The following is a 4481-nucleotide window of genomic DNA, read 5'->3' on the forward strand; positions in this document are numbered from 1 at the left end:
CATATGCCCCTCCCTTCTCCCCCTCCCTGGCATCCTCTTTTTTTTTTTTATGCTGGAAATATGGTAACCCTAAGGTTGATGCTTTGCTTCTGGAGCACAGAGAGAGATCTTCAGAATCATGATATCCTTCAGGGTAGGACACTTCATGTTGTTGCTTTGGCTAGTCACTGACAGCATCCAGGAAAAAGTAGGCTCTTATCTTTCTTAGGGAAAGGAGGAGACAAAAGATAAGCTCTGTGGTTTTGGGATGTTGCTGGAAATTGGAGTGCACACTATAAGCAAGGAAATACAGTGATGGCTGATTTTGCCACTTAAAAGTCTCGGTGAAAATGAAAGTAACTGCACATGATCCACAGGGAGCAGACTAATGAGCCAGGCTCAGCTCCCTAGTTGCTGTGACTCATTTACATACAATAAGGAAAGACAGTTTTTCTTCATTCTGCCTTTCAGAAAACAATATGCATCTTATTCTGGGGCATGTTGTATGCAAAAAAAAATTAAGGTATCTATTTATTCTGTTTGTCCAGGGTCAATGGCTGGGGCTCCTCAGTACTATTGCAACAGCGACAATAAAAGCAAAATGATAACAACAACAATAATAGAATAATAGAACAATAATAATTATAATAGCAAATCCCGGAAGAAGTTCTAAATTGTTACACTGTTGCTATTCTTATCCACTCATTGGAAAAATCGGTCACACTTTATTCTTAGTGATATGTTTATAATTAAGTTATGAAGAGTTAATGAGGGTTTTTGATTGTAGCCATGTTGGTCTAAGGACATAGGCAGTTAAGGTTCTTTGAGTAGATGTGATAGCTTTTATTAGACCAACTGACTAGTTGGAAAAAAGTTCTTGGCAAGCTTTTAGACACATTCACCCTTCTTCAGGCATGGGGAATCTCTGCTGGACTCCTTGGACTCTCAGACAAGCAGAGACTTTCTATGCCTGAAGAAGGGTGACTGCGCCCGAAAGCTTGTCAAGAACTTTTCCCCAACTACTCAGTTGGTCTAATAAAAAACATCATATCTACTCAAAGAACCTTGCCTGTGAAGAGTTAATGAGTAATTTGCGTTATTGTTATATTGCAGAAGTAGATAATACGTTTTTAGAAGTATTATAGTCACCTTAGTCAAAGGTGCTATAGGTGGTTATGAGTAACCTGTTAGTCTGTTGGATTCTTTAATCAACTGTTTAATACATTCTAAATGTTTTAATAACTTATTATAAAGTTTTTATAGATCTGTCCTTAAATTATGACCAAAGATGTAGACTGCCCAAGAATTAAGAAGAGTAGCATGACAATGTTATAATGGTATAATGGTTAAAGACTGAGAAGGCTGAACCAAATCAGAGCGAGACATGAATTTATTCATTCCACTTCAGTGTCCTCAAAAGAAGAGATCTTTGACAATTTCTGGACTCAGGGAATAGCAGGTCATTCTAAAGAATCTTGATTTCACACTGAAGCCCTTGAAGGTTATATAGGTTAAGCCAGGAGTCAGCAACTTATGGCCTGTGGGCCACATCTGGCCCATGGAGTTAGGGGTCTTTGGTGGCATTCCAGCAGTGGTGAATTTTGGCAATATTTGGTGGGGTTTTGGTTGCATTTGATGGCAGGGGCTTCAATTGTAGTATGGTCAGGTAGCAGGGAGAAGCAGCAGTCTCAACAGCTGGGTCCTATCACCAGCACACTTCAGACCTGAATTGGGTCATTTTGGCCTGCTCCCAGAAAACATTGACAACTACCGAGTTAAGTAGCCAGCCCCCAGTGAATACCTGTACTACCTAGATCTCCAGGAAGATAATGCTATTATCATTATAATTGATTTGTTTTTTCTTTATCAGAGAATGTTGTTGATCTAGTTTTCATAAGGGTATTTTTTTAATCACTTCAAGTCTAAGAGGGGGCTTATTGTGTTATCATTGAACTTAGTGAACACTGTCCCAGGTGAGAGTAGCTGGGGGCCTGATCCAAAGGATAGCTTAGATATCTAAAACAGGACTTAGTCAGACTTCAAGTGCTAAATTGAAACTGTGATCTCCAAAACCCCTGTTCAGCCCCTGTATGATCCTGGAGCTAACTAAACCTCTTAATGTCTTGCTTTTCAACCTGAGGCCAGGTACAGGTGTTACACTTACACAAGTGTAAGTGATTGGAAATAGGTCTGCACCCATAACCAGAAGTTCAGTGCACATAGTCTGGTTGAAAAATGGCAGAACCCAGTCTAATATAGACGATCAATGTGGTATCAGACTTAAGTGATTTAGGTTAGACTTGTCTGTCAAACTTCTGTACCAGATCCCCTCCCAACTGAAGTAAGGTTGCTGTCCTCTGGCATCCTAGCTTGCTTTACAGCCTCCCACTAACCCCTCCTCACATGGAGGCAGGCTAGCAGCCAGCCTGCACTAGGCTGCTCTGAGAGCCTGGCTATCCCACCCTAGGAGTCTCCCAGAACCAAGTCAGCACAGGGGCTGATGCTGCCAGGGGAAGGGGGGATGGAGGGAGGGCTGCTCAGCTCCAGTCCTGCTCCCTAGGACTCAGCCAGCTCACAGAGGCGTGGGGGTCCTTGGGTGGGCTCACACACCCACCCAGGGACTGCCATGCCTCTGTGACCAGGCGCAGTCCTAGGGAGCCAGACTGGAGCTGAACATTGCTAAGCAGGGTTACTTCCACTGCATGTCTGCAGATGTCATGCCTGTGGCTGATGCTGCCAGGGGGAAGTGGGGCAGGGAGGCCTGCCCTGCTCTGGTCTTGTTTCCAGGGGCTATGCCAGCTTGTGGAAGTATGGGGGTCCCTGGGTGAGCTTCTACACACACCCACTTATGGACCCCCATGCCTCTGCAAGCTGGTGTAGCCCCACGGAGTAGGACTAAAGCTGGACACGGCTGAGCGGAGTTGCCTCTGTATGCCAGCAGCTGTCATACCCATGACTGACACTGTCAGGGCAGGGGGCAGGAGGGGTGCTAAGCCATGCCCATTAGCCAATCATACTAATCAGAAAAATAGGGTTGGAAGGGACCTCAGGTGGTCATCTAGTCCAAACCTCTGCTCAAAGCAGGACCATTCTAACTAGATCATCCCAGCTAAGTCTTTGCCTACCCAGGTCTTGAAAACCTCCAAGAATCAGGGATGGCCACACCTGGGGAACCCTCTGGGAGGCATGTGGAAGTACCCCCAACCTACTGGCCTCACCCAGTACAGGCAACCTGCATGCCCTCCCCATCCCCCAGGGTGAACATATGGTCTGTTCACTATTGATCTATTGTAGGGTGCTTAGAGTAAAGCATATAACTTAGATCATTTCTGCCTCAGGGTGTTAGAACATCTGTACCTAACCTGAGAGTTTCTTAGGTGCCTGCCTTAGCTGCCAGTGTAGTCCTATTGGAATCTAGAAATTTGGTCTCTAAAGACACCTAAATAGGACTTAAGTAGAATTTAGGTACCTAAATCTCAGAAGGGAGCCAAATAGACTCTGCTCAAAGACTGGGGAAAAATCAGTTATGTGCCTAGATCATCAATTCCCAACTATGGTGTTGCAGCCCCCCAGAGGTTCCAGAGGATCCTTTGAAGGTATGAGGAAATAAGTGAGGTGTGAAGAGAAAAGCAGGTAGTCTAACAAAGGAGATTGATTTAATTGGATAAGTAGTATATACAGCTGTCTCACATAGTTAAAAAAGTGCAATGTGTACAATTTTTAACACAACCATTGCAATTAAAAATAATCATCCATGTGGCATGGTGCAGCGGGTTGCCACCTCAGGGCCTCTTCAACCAGGCTTTTGCTCTTCAGGCATCTCAGCAAGTCCTAATAATAAACAGTTGGCTGGCCTTTGCTTCCTGGGGCATTTCTCAGCATGCCTCAGTAATCTACAGTTTTTTTAACAAAAAAAGGAAGTAAACAAGGAAGTAAACAATCCTCCCAGACAGCACACGGTGCCCTGCCATGCCACGCTGCACCCACACCATGGGGCAGCTGCTGCACAGGTGCCAATCGGGGCGGACGATCTCCACTGCCCTGCGCTGCGCGGGGGGGCTCTGCCACAAGCACCCAGAGGCCCCCGAGCAGGGTAGCCATGGGGGCTTCTCCCATGGCTCCTCCAGGTGTGCCTGCCTCTGCTGTGGCAGGGGGAGCTGTGAGGGCTTTGCCCTGCTGCCGCTTGCCCAGCCGGTGTGGGGTAGGGCGGCACAATGCAGGCACAGCTCACTCCGGGCAACAGGACAGCATAGCTCCTGCTGCCAGCACTCCCGTGCCTGCATCAGCGCTAGGAGTGGGGGCTCCGCCCTGCCACCACTTGCCAGCTGGTGCAGGGGGTGCAGGATGCAGGCATGGCAGCACTTGGAGTGGGAGCTCTGCCCTGCTGCCACTTGCCCCCTTCTGCCTCCGAGGAAACTGCCCCTGCATCCCTCCTGACCTCAGCTGGGAAAGCTGCAGCAAGGCAGAGCCCCTGCTGCCAGCGCTACTGCACCCGCATCTCA

At 47.2% G+C, this 4481-nt stretch overlaps 1 protein-coding gene and 1 long non-coding RNA gene across 2 annotated transcripts in view; both read left to right on the forward strand.

Annotated features, from left to right (window-relative positions):
- PARK2 (parkin RBR E3 ubiquitin protein ligase) overlaps positions 1-4481 on the forward strand; it is a 1789008-nt gene that overhangs the window by 88190 nt on the left and 1696337 nt on the right. The window lies entirely within an intron of this gene.
- LOC109304411 overlaps positions 1-4481 on the forward strand; it is an 18420-nt gene that overhangs the window by 12502 nt on the left and 1437 nt on the right. Inside the window, exon 2 of the long non-coding RNA XR_002099386.1 lies at positions 644-645. This is a non-coding gene — a long non-coding RNA (uncharacterized LOC109304411). The remainder of the gene's footprint in view (positions 1-643; positions 646-4481) is intronic.

This window comes from Gavialis gangeticus, unplaced genomic scaffold, assembly GCF_001723915.1.
Source record: "Gavialis gangeticus isolate Ggan-Ray unplaced genomic scaffold, GavGan_comp1, whole genome shotgun sequence".
Taxonomy (NCBI): domain Eukaryota; kingdom Metazoa; phylum Chordata; order Crocodylia; family Gavialidae; genus Gavialis; species Gavialis gangeticus.